A 15,462-nucleotide genomic window follows, 5' to 3' on the forward strand; every position below is an offset into this window, starting at 1 on the left:
TTAGAGTTTGCATGTTTGGAATATCTGTTTGTTTGTTTGTTTTTTAAATCCAGTCTTATTTTTTAGCTATGCTTTGTAAATTTTAGCATTTAATCCCTCATCTAAATTCAGCCACAAAAACTTGAGGACATTCAATAATGGATGCATTCTAGCCTTCATTACTTTATTCCCAATGGCTAACATGCAGAATGTATAGTTAAAGATAGAGTGCTAAAGCAGAGTTTGCAAATCCATTCTGTAAAATATTCATCAAAAACCTTGTTTTTCAATGCATAGGAACCAACAAATCTATATGATAAAGAACAGAACAGTAAGTCCTATGCAGTCAACTGCAGTTAAGACTTAAATTTTGGGCCAACAGAGTCATGGCAGAAATGTAGGCCGGAGGACTGAAGGATGATTCTATAGAAAGTACTCTTGCAGGGAAACTAGTTGTTTGCCCTTTAAAGAGATTTAATATAATTACATGTTTAAACTCATCATTTTAAATCATATCAACTTGTCCATTCCCTAGCTTTGTTCTTTTTCCTTAAATAGTGTGCCATGCAGTACAAGAAGGTGGATTTCCTGAGGAAACGAGTTAGGTCCCATCTCCTTCCCTTCTTATGCTATTGAATCTTGTCATCTGGCAGAGGAGGGAAGTAACACAGACGGTGTGTCTAGTACCTTATTCACCTCTCATATGCACTATTTGAAGTTTTCCTTTGACTCATTGGTGGTAGGATATAAAATGTGGATAAGTTGTTACATTTTGTGTTCTCCTTTACGCTTATTAACCCTTGATGATTATATGGTAATGTTGCAGAAATATATCTTTGGTATCTATATATCGTCTAATCCCTGTAATTAAAATTAATAACAATAAAAAGAAAAATTCCTTAGAATCCCGATGACCCCCTCTTACAAAAGAATTCTTTGCTGGGAAGATGACAATTTTACACAGTTTCTGCCTATAGCTCCTTCTTCTCATGCCAAACACCAAAAGTAGAAAATAAAATAATTAAGATAAAGAACATAATCGTTACTTTATAGTTAATAGATAGAAAGCTATGGCACCAGCAGATATTATACCCTGGAATGCAGGTCCATGGGGAAAATGTCAGTTTCTGGAAACGAGGCTCAGAGAAAGGACGAAAGTAGCTGTAACTCATCCTCCTCTGTGATTTGGAGATAGCTTACTTATGAAATTAAAGTGCCAGGAAGCAACAACCCTAAAATGTAACTAATGTCAGATAAGATGTAATCTAGGAAATTGTAATATGCCCATCAAGAGGTAATGTTGTAATGGCAGTAGCTTTTGGTGGCTGATAAGGAATATTGAAAAGGTGCCAGAGTGAGAGAATGACGATTTTCAGTTTCTCCAGCAGTTACCCAGGGTGCGCATGCCCTGACGACCACCTTAAGTGTTCTTGTCTGGCTGGAAGGTGTCCTGCTGCGTTGTGGGGAAGGACGAATCGGGTATCGCAGCCGGAAGCTGTACGCGAAGCCCTGCCCACTTCTCTTAATCTGCTCCTGTCTTCTTCCTCCAGCTGTAGAATCATCTTAATTGGATTTCCCAAGTGAATTTTCCTTTTGGGAGGAGAAAGTGCTGAGCAGTGTGGAAGGCAGAAGTGGGAGTAAAAAGAGTGTGGTTAGGATTTTGGGGCAGGTGGCTTCGGTCACCTCTCCCAATCCATTTCCTCATCTGTAAAACTAAGATGATAATATTTTTCCACACTGAATTTTTGTGAAATGTACCTCAGGAATGTATACAAAAAGCTCCGTGCCTCCTCCAGCTCCATACACCTGAGTATTCCAGTTAGCTTGGCACTTTTATTTCTGTATGCAAATGAACGTTTGCACTGTTTTTTTGTTCGTTCATCTTCTTCCCCTCCTCACTCCTGCATTTACACAATGGCTGTTGATTGAGTGAACCTGATGTGAGTTTGGGTGGTATGAACTGAACCCTCAGGGACGACTCCCCAGGGGGGCAAACAAGACCCCGTGAAAACAAGACGGCCTTTTGTCACTCTGTTGGGCAACAGCAGGCATGAGGCACCTTGGGTTGACTTCCTTCTGGGAGCCTTTTCTTGGCTCTTTCTCTGTGCTTTCCCCAAAGTCTGTGCACAGAGAGGCAGGTCAGGATTGAGGTGGAAAGCGTGGATTCTGGAACCAGGTGGCTTGTATTAGAATCCTTGACACTTACTAGTGGTCCCTTACTCAGCCCTCTCTATAAAGCAGGGGTAATTATAGTACTCACACCATGAGGTTGCTTTGAAGATGAACCGAATTTGTGTGTAAAGAGCTTAGAACCTGGCCTGGTACATAGGAGGTGCCATACGTGAGTCAGCTATTGTTACATTAGGTTGAACTGTATTACATTTCTGCTTTTTTTCGGGTGAAAACGATCCAGTATTGGCAACTTTATTTGGTTGCCACACCGTGCTTCAACTCTTTGCTTAAGGCTCTCTGCCAAGTTACAGTTGCTGATCTCCATGAGTGTGTCAGTATGCTTCTGCCTTACCTGGTGACTTCCATGGGCAAGATCAAGGTCAGCGTCGCTTTTACTTGGGTCATTTTAGCTGTAGAGCAAGCGAGGAAGTTGTTGCAATGCTTTGCCCAGCCTAGTCTCACATGCCAGGTGATGGTGAGGGTGAACAGGCCAGTTAACAGGGCTCTGACTGATTCTACTGCTTGGGGCAGGGTGTATGTGTGTGGGGGTGTTCTGGATGTTTTAGCCACCAGAGAGGTTGGCCCTGGCAGACCAGGCCACCAAGACGGGCTGTCACTTGAGTACCTAATCCTCCATCTGTGTTCCCTGTCAGCTGTCTGGTGGCCCCTCACTGGGGCCAGACTCTTATCCCAGGCACTCACCCTAACCTGGTAGTTGCTTCAAGCCTTATGACCAGGAGTGTTAAAATATTATCTGAGTTGGATGGCCAGTCGAGTCCTTCCTCTGGCTCATTGCAAGAGCAGTCCAGGCCTATATCTCTCAGGCCAGGCAGATCAAAAAACAACCATAAAAAATAAGCAAAATTGAAAACTTTTTGTTTGGCTCTAAGAAACACACACAAAACAAGTCTTTACTTACAGATACTGGAGAGCTACCAGCTATTACATGATGCTTTGTCAAGGGTAAGAAGAAGCTTGGCACAGCATGCCAGTGGTCTCAGAATGGTCATGTCTCTTTATACTCCCATGTATTCCTTGAGGGCAAATGTGTCTTATCCATCTTTTGTCTGTAGTGCCAAGTATAGTGTCAGACATAAAATGTGTGATCAATAAATATTTATTGAATGATGAAGGGAAGATACTCAGTAAATCTTTCCTTGTTTTTCCTTATGTCCTCAGCCTAATGGCCTTCTCCCCTGGCCCGGACCCTGGCAACTTTTGGGTATGTGGCTCGGGGAACCAATGGGTAGTTGTGTTCCATCCCAATTCATGTGTCAACATTCTTGAGCGTGCAGTGCCCAGAGAACTGACTTACAGTTCATGTCTCCTCTCCTTAGGCTGTGATGGCTGCTTGCTTTAGAGAGTTCTTTTCCTCAGCTTCCAAAGAGGCAGGGGAGGTTGAGAGAAGGGTCTGTCCCAGCCTGCCTCTACCCACTCAGGCCCTTCTCATCAACTTCCTCTTTCTGACCCCACGCCTACGAGAAAAGGAGCCATTCATTCTTGCCACAAGCATTTCTTAAGTTCCCGATATGTGCCAGACCCTGCAGGAAGCCCTCAGATCTCAGAGGGCTCATAGCTTAGAATAAATGAATTTTGAATTTTGAGAAGTTAAGAGAGTCAATGTAAGGCAACAGGGGAAAAAAAGCAAAGCAAAACAACTACCACTACCACCAACCTACAATCAGAATAACAATATACATATTAATTTATTCTGTGCTTGTCACTCTCAACTTTAGTACTTGGAAAACCATACCTGTTCCTAAAGTTTAGCTTCAGGAGAAATTTAAAATCATCCATATTTTTAGCTGAAGGCACTTAAGAACATGCTATGGACTGAACTGTGTTCTCTCAAAATATATGTGTTGAAGTCCTAACTCCAAATATGAAGATATTGGTGGGATAGGACCTTTAAGGAGGTACTTAAGATTAAATGAGGTCATAAGGGTGGGTTCTAATCCAATAGGACTGGTGTCCTTATAAGAAGAGGAAGAAACACCAGAAATCTCTCAGTCTCTCTTTCTCTGTGAGCACACAGAGCAAAGGCCATGTGAGGACACATCAAGAAGGCAGCCATCTGCAAACCAGGAGAGGTCTCACCAGAGGCTAACCCTGCTGTCAGCTTGATCTTGGACTTCTAGCCTCCAGAACTGGGAGAAAATAAATTTCTGTTGTTTAAGCCTGTGGTACTTGTTATGTCAGCCAGAGAAGACTAATATAAGGCAGTTTTAATTTTTCCTTCAGTGCGGATTCAGAAATAAAGAAATTTACAGGATGTCTTTTTCTCTGCAAAATTCATTAAGTTTAGAAAAGTATTTGCTAATATCCGAAAGGTCACTCCCTCAACCTAAGTATTTAAATAACAGATACAACTCAAAACCTTTTTCTCCTTCATTAAAAATGCTAACATTTTCCCCTGGTTCCCCCAATCTCTTTAGGAGACTTTCATAACAAATGTGTTTGGAAATGAAGATGCAATTTCTGCATCGTATATGTATTTTCAGTGGCGTGTAATGCATGTTGATTTAATGCATGAGCACAGATTTTATTTATCCACTGCACTGTGGGATCGGGGTGGGCACAGGGGAGTGCTAGGTGAATAATGCCGTGGTGCTCAAAGAACATCTGTTCCCCGAAGTCAGACAGCCCGATCCCGCTGCAGGAATTGAGGGGGGCCATCGTTGGGGTTCGCACACACTGCCCGATTCTGACCGGTTTCTCTTCATCTAGTTCTCATATGTATTGATACATATTTATACAATACTATGTATATTCAATCAGTATTTGTTGAATTGGATTATGTAAATGTGAGCTCGCCGATAGTATAAAAATGGTACTGCCAGGAGAGAAGCTCTCCAATCACATTGTAGGTCTTATTTATACACCTCATAAAGAATGCTAAGCTGTGAGGTATCTGTAGAATCACAGCTTTCATTTATTGTGGGTGAAAAATATTTACAAGCGGGAATGCGGAATTTCATTTGTTTTGACACGTTGTGGGAGGTGTTCTCAGAAAGGTGTTTGGAAGAAGCACAATATCATCTACCACTGATCTTATTTTGAGATCACCAGAATGTGCAGAGATGTGAACAGACTGTCTAAGTAAAGACCCCCTCTCCAGCAAGCTCGTGGCTCTTCCCCGTGCTGTATAGAAAACGTTCAGTCCTGCTTTTTCCTCTCCCTTTTCCTCATTTGTTAAACTTTCATTTCTTCCTCTCCTCCTTTTTATTCTCTTCTTAAAGTCTTTGTATTTTCCTTTTGTAAAATGAAAAATCAGTTGATTTGGTCAAACTCAAGGGCAAGTGTGTAGGCTTGTTGATGGGAGACGACCATGTATTTAATAAGGACTGTTGGGAAGAACCGCCTCTCGCTGTTTAACCTAACGCAAGGGAGCAACAGAAAAATCAAAGCAGAAGTATATGTAACTCTGTGCGTGTATGTTTCCTCCGAACTTTCTGGGAAGATTCTGTTTCTTTCTGCTAGCCTGGCTGCCCCCACCCAGGCTGATTAGAGAAAGACTTGACAGATTTATTCTAGAAAGAGCTAGCTACTAAAGGGGGAGAAAAGGAATATATAGTTCAAGGGGCGAACCCTGGGTCAGAGGAGGAGAAAGAAGATTTAAATAAGTTTTGCTGTATTTCTCTTTAGTGTGTTTGTATTTTAAAAAAAAAACAAACAAACCCTGATGACAGATTCAAATTGCTTTTCACTTATTTTGGGAGGTCAGACTAGGGTCTGTCAGATCCGGACTCTGTTCATACACTTGGCATGATCGCAGCTGTTATAAGTGGGACAGTTCTTCTCCCCGCAGCAACCGTTCCCCCCGCCCCGCCCCCCCCCCCCACCCCCCGCCGCCGGTTTAGGGGCACAATGAATGAAAATAGGTCAAGGAAACCTCTGTGGCTGGAGGAGGACCTTGAGAGCCACGGGAGGTGCAAATCATCTATTTCCGCTGTAGGGAAGCCCCATTCCCTCCCCCTCCCCAAGGGCCGACCTCCTCTGTACTGGGCCTTGTGGGCCTGCAAAGGGAAAGCACTGCATATTTGGCCAGGGGAAGCTGGAGGGTGTGGTTCAACAGCTCTACCAAAGAATGAACAAGACTTTCTTCTTGGTGGGCAGAGCCATACCTCTGAGATTAAGTTTCTGTTTAAAATGAAACAAAACAAAACAAAACACTTTTTTCCCCTTCTCTATGGCCTCAAACGATATGGGACCTGGAGACTGCGGTTTTTTTAGAGAGAAAGAGAGACAGCTCCTGAAACATAGTGGTAAACCTGGACTCAGATGTTTAGAATTTTCTAGGTGCAGGTCACTCTGGTTATTCCCAAATTTTCTGAAATTCAAGTCTTAAATGTGAAGACCTAAGACAGTGCTGTGGGGAATGAAGGCAGGTGTTGGACCATTTTGGGGATGAGGGGAAGTTGCATGGTTGGGGTAGGAGAAGCTGGTCTGAAGGTGCCTGAAAGGCAGAACAATGGGCTTCAGCCAGAGCTGATTGGTAGGAAGCAAACACCAAGGCGGATTATAGAATTTCTCTGTAATCCCTGGTGTTCCCAGATGCTTGGAAAGAGGAATTTGGTAAGAAATTGGACCTCGATGGCCAGGCAAATTAGCTGGGCACTAAAGGAAAGTGTAATCTCACATGATTGAAAATTATTGCTAGAAGAATGATTGTCAGAGTAATAATAGATCCCATTTAATAAATGCTTACTATGTCTCTGGTACTATGCTTTGTCCAAATTAACTCAGGCCACATAACAACTTGTGAGGTCACATACCTGCGGATCAGAAAGGTTCCTCAACATGTTCAAGGTCATGCAGACGGTAAATGTTGGAGCCAATATTTGAACCCCAATGGTTTGATTCTGGAGCCCACATTCTTGGTCATAATGCCACGAACACCAGCCCAGCTGGTATAGGACTACCAGAAAATTACTGATCACAGAGGGCACAAATTATATCTCAGTTGTCATTTTGCCTTTGATCCTTGTGCAGTTTAAAGCACATTGCAGGTGCTTAATAAATGACAGTTGACTTGGTCTCTTTGCTCAGGGGAATTATATTCTTTTTGTAGGATAAATACTATCATGCTTGAGAGAGAAAACAATTTAGAACAAAATACTCAATGCCAAAAAACCATGGGAGGGTCATAAGGGAAGAAAACACATAATCATTTAGCAGATTGGATTCCATTAGCCCCTTCTCTTCCAGTGAGGAAACCATCAAAAATCAAATTAAGATCAGAAGGTTGCTTGATGAATGTAGAACCCAAGCAAAGGAAATTGGATTTCCTAGAGGGTATATTTTCATCACATGGTGACTGCCCCAGTGAAAAATCCTCCTTTAGTGAGGAATATGTTTGCCCAGTAGACTGGATGTTTGTGTTGGCCAGCTGTGCTCTGTCCTGGTCAGTGCTGGAAAAACACCTAGTGTCTCATACTCCAGCTCTTTCTAGACTCCATGGTAACTCCTCACTTTCTGTTTGCACTTGTCATTATGCCACCCCCCCTCCCCCTTGGTTTCTACACTCTTCTCACATTACAATTTCCATGTCTACAGTTTATTTTACATGGATTAGAGTGCCTGCTCTTCAGGACAGTAGGCAATTTGTCTCCTGATTACATTTTAGGGATGGCTTCTCCAGTGAATGGGTACTTGTTAACCTTAATCATGAAGCTAGCTTGTTGTGGCTTTGCACTGTTTTTACCTTCTCCTAAAGGTCATTTTGGGGCCTATCTTTCTTTTAAACCATGACTCTCTCCATAGCTCAGGTGGATTCCTTCCGTATATCTGTTTATTTAAGTCGATACAATATAGTTATATATAATTATAATATAGTTTATTGTAATAATATACTACATACAATATATAGTATTGTAATACAGTATAGTATAGTTATAATTAGTTATAATATAGTTTATTTAAATAAACATTTGATTTTGAGATTATAGATTCACATGCAGTTGTAAGAGACAATACAGAAAGATGCCCTATACCTTTTACCTAGTTTCCCCCAATGGTAACATTGCAAAACCATAGTATATCACAACCAGGATGTTGACATTGACACAGTCAAGAAAGAGAATATTTCCATCACAAGAACCCCTCATGTTGCCCTGTATAGCCACCCTCATTTCTCTCCTGCTCTCACCCTTCCTTACCCTGGTAACCCCTAGTCTGTTCTTCATTTTTATTGTTTTTTTTCATTTTAAGAATATTATATAAATAGAATCATACTATATCTAATCTTTGGGACTGGCTTTTGTCTGTCACCCAGCATAATTCTCTGGGGAATCATCTGGTTGTTGCTTGTATCAGTAGTTGATTTTTATTGCTGAGTAGTATTCCGTAGTATGGATCAGCTTTTGACTATTACAGATAAAGCTGGTGTACATGTTCGTGTGCAGGTTTTTGTGTGAACACAGATTTCCATTTCTCTGGGATAAATGAGAAGGAGTGGAATGCTGGTTCTTATGGGTAAATGTGTGCTTCATTTTTAAAGAAACTATTAAATTGTTTTCCAGAGTGGCTGTATCATTTTACATTCCCACCAGCAATGTATGAGTGATTCAATTTCTCAATATTCTCATGAGCATTTAGTGTTGTCACTATTTTTTATTTTAACCATTCTGATAGATATGTAGTGATATTTCATGGTGATTTTAATTTGCATTTCCCTAATGGCTAATAATGTTAACATCTTTTCACGTGCTCATTTGCCATCTGTATATCCTCTTTGGTGAAATGTCTCTTCATGTCTTTTGCCCACGTTCTAATTGGATTGTTTTTTTACTGTTGAGTTTTGAGTGTTCTTTACATATTCTAGACACTAGTCTTTCGTCGGATATGTGGCTTGCAAATATTTTCTTCCACTCTCTAGCTTGTTTTTTAATTTTCTTAAGAGGATCTTTCATAGAGCATATGTTTTTAATTTTGATGAAGTCCAATTTGCCAATTTATTTTTTTAGGGATCATGCTTTTAGTGTCAAGTCTAAGAATTGAATTCTTCTCATAGCTCTAGATCCTGAAGATTTTCTCCTATGTTATTTTCTACAAGTTTTATAGCTTTACATTTTACATTTAAGTCCATGGTCCATTTTGAGTTAACTTTTGTGTAAGCTGTGATACTTAGGTTGAGGTTCTTTATCCTGTCCCACCCTTTGGATGTTTAATTGCTCCAGGACCATTTGTTGAAAAGGTTATCTTTCCTTCATGAAATTGCTTTTGCATCTTTGTCAAAAATCAAATGGGTAAACTTTTGTGGGTCTATTGCTAGGTCTCTGTTTTGTTCCCCTGCTCTATAAGCCTATCTCTCTGCTATTTCTACACAGTTTTGATTGCTACAGCTATATGACAAGCCTTGAAATCAGGTAGACTGATTTCTTTTTCATTATTTTTCAAAATTGTTTCAGCTATTCTAGTTTCTTTTCCTTTCCATATAAATTTTAGAATAAGTTTGTCTATATATACAGAAAATATCATACTGAAATTTTAATAACAATTGCATTAAATTTGTATATCAGTTTTGGGAGAATTGGCATCTTTACCATGTAGAGTCATTCAATCCATGAACACAGTATATCTCTCCAAAAATCTTTGATTTTTAAAAAGTCAGCATTGTTTAATTTTCAGCATACAAGTTCATGTTTTATTTGATTTACACATATTTTATTTTTTGGAGTAAATGTAAATGACATTATATTTAATTTTTTTGTGTGTCCACATGTTCATTTTTTGGTATACAAAAAAACATTTGATTTTTTATGTTTATCTGATACCCCGCAACCTTGTTGAACTTATTCTTTTTTTCTTTTTTTTGGGTAGATTTTTTTTTGGGGATTTTCTATCTAGATAATCATGTCATCTGAAAACACAGATAGTTTTATTTTTTACATTCTCTCATACGTATGCCTTTTCTTGTCTTGTCTTGTCTTGTCTTGTCTTCTTGCACAGGCTAGAACTTCCATTATGTTGAATAAGAGTGGTGAAAGCAGACATTCTTACCTGCTTCTGATCTTAAGGGGAGAAAATTCAGTCTTTCACCATTAAGCATAATGTTAGCATAGGTATTTTGTGTGTGTGTGTGTTCTTTAACTTAAAAGTTGAAGAAATTTTCCTCTTTTCCTATTTTTCTGAGATTTAAAAAAAAAATCATGAATGGGTGTTCAATTTTGTCAAATGCTCTTTCTGCATTGAATGATATGATCATGTGATTTTCCCCCCCTACTTACCCTGCTAATATGGTGTATTATATTGATTGACTTTCAAAGATTGAACCAGCCTTGTATTCCTGAAATAAACCACACTCAGTCATGGTTGATAACTCTTCTTAAATATTGCTGACTTCTATTTGCTATTATTTCGCTAAGGATTTTTTACAACTATATTAACAAGGGATATTGGTCTGTAGTTTTCATTTTCTTTCTTTTTTTAAATTATCTTTGTCCACTTTTGGTATCAGGGTAATACAATGGTCCACTTTTGGTATCAGGGTATTACAGCTTCATTAAATGAATTAGAAAGTGTTTCCTTCTTTCCTATTTTTCTGGAAAAGATTGTGTAAAATTGGCATTAATTCTTTAAACTTACAGTAGCATTCTCTAGTGAAACTATCTGGGCTTGCCTCCTCTTCCCTTTATATTTAAAAACGCACCTTTAAAAGTATTTAAAGTACATATATACACACATTCACTTTGTGTACCAATAATAACGTTAATTAATTTTAAAGAATAAAACCCCAATCTCTTGAAGGAAACACGCTTTTAAAGTTCTCTCTACAAAGCACAAAACTGCTCCTCACAATTTTGGTTTGAAGCTCAATGGCCAAAACGTCATGTTTCCTCCCTTTAGCACCTTCTCTGTTTGCTTAGCAGTCATGAAGAAATGCAAGACACATCTGTGTGTGGCAAGTTTAAGACCAAAGTGTGAATGTTAACAAGATTGCTTCCCTGCCTGACACATACATCTCTGTCTCAGGTTATTCTAGGTCTATCAGTTACTGTTTGTGTGATGTTGGCAAATTATTTACCAGCTCCAGGCCTCAGTTTGGTTCCCTCTTCCTTAGATAAGGGATGGTAATTGGGCAACTATTTACCTAATAGTTTTTAGGAGCAGAGTAAATAGTCAATAATTCCTAATTGTTGTTATTCTGCCAACATGAAGGGAATGGCTTCCTTTAGTCGGTCCCACTTTAAACAGGGGAAAAGAGAATCACTATGTTACTCTGTTTAGATGCTTATTGGCCTACGGCAGAGTTTCTCAACCTTGGAACTATTGACATTTTGAGCTGGATAATTCTTTGTTCAGAAGGGGTTATCTGGTGCATTGTAGAATATTTAGCAGCCTTTCCAGGCCACATGTTATGACAATAAAAAATGTCTTCAGACATTGCCAAATGTCCCCTAGGGGTGCAAAATTGCCCCTGACTGAGAACCACTGGCTTATAGTTATGTGAACTCTCACTCAGAAAGATTTTTGAAGTTAACACGTGCTTGTGGGGAAAGTTTGAAAAATACTTATAGTAGAGGTAAAAATACTATTTTAAACCACAGTTGACTACAGCTGCTTCTGCCCCTCAGGAAGTGACAGAATTTATCTCTGGAGTAAGTAGCCTTTTGTTAGGTAAAATATCAAGGGGGAGGGTATTCACCCAGGCCTGGTAGATGGAGGCACTGGAAACACAGCAGGCAGTTATAATGCTCTGCATAAAAACGAAGAGGAATTTGTGGGCAGTGAAGGAGGATGAGGGAGGTGAGGAGAAGGAAGGGTGTCAGGTTGGTTGAGTGGGCTGGGCTTCAGTGTGACAGGTGGTGGTTGGGGGATGGGTGAGAAATTCACCAGGACAGGGGTGGCTGGAGAAATTTTAAGTGCTGTAATGAAATGGGCACCCTTCTCTCCAATTTCCCAAGCCTGTCAGTGAAATCTGTTACACCCAAAGCTATATGTAAATGGTGTTTAAAGAATTGGAAATGGGGGTGGGCAGGGAGAAGAGAAGAGATGAGGGATGTGAGATGTCAGTGGGACCGAGAGGGAAGGGAAACTGGAAAGTCAGAGCAGCTAATCTAAGGAACCAAGCCCCAAGGAACTTTTGGAGATCTTGGGGAGGATCCCAACTTTGTATTGGCTGGAAAGATCCCAGACTTCCTTCTGACTTGAGTGTGATTTATATAAATCTCAAAGGATGCAATGATTCAGACTGTTAAATATATAGGAAAGAAAACTGCCTGTTTCTTTTTAGTATTAGTTTCTATGCATTTCTAAAATGCAGTTAATCTCTCTGTATATGATATAGGGAAGGAAAATATTTTTTCCTCTATCCTTCTAAATTTTTGGCTGAGATCTCCCTATTTCCATCATAATAAAAGACAGATTGAAAGGAGAAAAACAAACAGAAGTTTAATACATGTATACCTCATGTATACATGAGAGATACTGAAGAAAACTAACAACTCCCAGGAATGGCCCAAACCACCAGCTAAACACAAATGAGAATGTTAGAGAGGTGGGGAGACGGGTTATGGGAAAAGCACCTGTAAACAGGTAAGGTTGTTATGCAGATTTAAGACTTCTCCATTGGTAAGAGTCTCTAGGGATTTAATCATCCTTCTCTTCCTGGTACAGAGAGGAAAATACTCTTACAAATGGAGATTTTCCATATACATGTAAATGTCTCTTACAAAAGGGTAACTTCTGCACAGTTTTCAGAGCTTCTCTTGTCTGCTGTTTTTTTAAAAAATAATCAGCTCAAAATAATTCTTATGCTAAAGGAGTATATTTTTGAGTGGCATATTCTGCTACCCTTAAAAGCCATGACTATACTTTCTCAACTTTCTCTACCACCCCCTACCTCACACATGTCAACACAAATACCCATTAGCTAGTGAAAAGGACAGCCCTTTTAAGATCAAAATGGAGAGTTAATAAGGCTGGAGGTAGTGGAGACCCCAGATAAAACTGTGAGGGAGGAAGGGAGGCATGCCGCCATCTTGGTCAGGGTTTATCACTCCTGGCCCCCTTCCCATTCTCTCCCAATGGACACAGCTCTGCCCCTAGATTGTTGTGTTTATTCTTCAAAGGTCTGCATAAGGATTTTGGTTAACTGAGGAAGCTTAAAGTCTGTAATGGACTGAATTCTGTACCCCTGGTCCATAACTCAAATTCCTAAGTTGAAGCCTGTAGGGGAGAAAAAAATTTTTCTCTACTTTCTTATGTTCTGAAAAATGGAAGCCTGCAAATTAAACTGACAAAAGACACATTAACAGGGAAAAAAGGTTTACTCATACACATATGAGAGCTAAGAAAATAAGTAGTTGGCTGGTTAAATGGTTAAAGCTAGAAGGCTTTTTTACCTAACTTAGTAGGGAAAAGGGAGGAGGAAGAAAAGGCTTTTATGGAAGAACAAATAGGTTTTTGTGGGAAAGACAAATGGGTTTTTAGAAGAACAAACAGTTAAAGTTTGTGATAATGTTTGTCTCTACAGTTATGAGTGGTCTATCTGTCTCCTTCAGTGCTACTAAACTTTCATGGAGAAGGGATTTGGGGTGGGTTTTATTTGCATTTTCTCTTCTGGGAGTAGATTCACTCTAAGGAGAGACTTTATTTCCTGGGACTTGCTGCTTTCAGTTGGATAAGGGAAGCTCCGAAGTTTCTTTCTGTATCTGTTGATTGCCTTCAATTCAAAATAATCCTTATACCAAAGTGGTATATTTTGGGGTGGCACATTCTGATCTCTTTTAAGCTCTAACCTCCAATGTGACCATAAGTGGAGATAGGGCCCATAAGGAGGTAATTAAAGTTAAGTCAGGTCACAAGGGTGGGGCCCTAATCCGATAAGATTATTGTTCTTCTAAAAAAGGGAAGAGTCACCAGAAGACACCACACCCTACCCACAGTGAGTTCACAGTGAAGAGGTTCTATGAGCATATGGTGAGATGGCAGCCTCCTACGATCCAGAGAGAGCTCTCATCAGAAACCAACTCTGGTGACTCCTTGAGAAAATAAATTTCTGTTGTTTAAGCCCCTCAGTCTACGGTATTTTGTTATGGTAACCCAAGCAGACTAGGACAAAGACTAAAACAGTCTGTAAGAGCTTGTTAAAAAGAAACAACAAACCTCAAATGGAGTCACTTCTGCTAAGCCTCATGTCACCAAACCGAGACTTAATACCTCACCTAATTGCAGTTTCAGCCTCCCAAAGGAATGAAGGAATGTTCTTAACCCATCAATCTGGAATTATTCGGTCAGCACTACTGCGGTACTTCACATAATAGACTTCTTTTGTCCCCTAACGAAAGGTGACCTTGCCTGAAACAATCCTCTCTTTCTCCTCTGCCTATAAAAGTCTTCAATTTTGTATAGCTCCTGATACATAAATTGTTGAATAAAGTCAATTAGATCCTCAAATTTACTCAGTTGACTTTCGTTTTTTAACAAGCCAAAGAGGTAAAGTTTAAAAAATGGTAGAATTGTAGGCTGGGTGTGTGATATATTGGGGTCAGTCCTGGCTAACATCGCAATATCAGATAATGGGGGAGAGGGGGTACTTTATAAACTTCTAAGGCCAGTCCTGGTGAGGTACCTCAATTTTCATCTGGAGTAGAAAGAACTAGGAGAAATTTGCAAATTATATATGTGTTTCTAAAAGATAGGAATTGCATTCCTTGAAGTTCTACCCTCTGCTGAACTCCCTTTCTCCCATAAACCCCCACAGCCTGGTTCAAGGTAAAATGTTACCTGCTGATGAGTCAAAATCTTGAACTCCAGCCTCAAAGCCTCCTGTTTGTTCTTTTCACTGGGCCCTGATGGAGGAGAGAGCTGCCAGAAGACCCTAATCAGATGCATGCTATCATCTGGAAATGATTAAAGTCCTAAGGACAGATAGAAGCCATGTTGATAGCATTGATTGGTTCCTTATTTCTGAGTTGGGCTTGCTTCATTGTTTAAGATTCCACTCTAATTTGTTGGGATTTTCAATTCACCATTGTAAAAAGCAAACTGATTTTGCTGGATGAGAACAGAACCTTTTAAACTGGGCTTTGAAGTTTGCAGCTTTGTAACGTGTCAGCCATCTGAAAGCCTCTGCTCTCTTGCCAGCTCCAACCAACCCACAGCCACGATTAACATATCAAAGAGTGGGGGTGGTGTCCTGATGGGGGCTGCCGGAGTGGCACTAGCTCAGGCCCAGGTTTAGGTTGTAAGGAGATACAGGGCTCTCTTACACGGGCCCTGCTGCTGGGGTGGTTACCCATTTCACCTATAATTCCATTTCCTCTCCTCTTCCGGCTCTGCATTTTTGGCAATTAAAAACACATAACA

This window comes from Pteropus vampyrus, unplaced genomic scaffold (assembly GCF_000151845.1).
Source record: "Pteropus vampyrus isolate Shadow unplaced genomic scaffold, Pvam_2.0 Scaffold80, whole genome shotgun sequence".
Taxonomy (NCBI): Eukaryota; Metazoa; Chordata; class Mammalia; order Chiroptera; family Pteropodidae; genus Pteropus; species Pteropus vampyrus.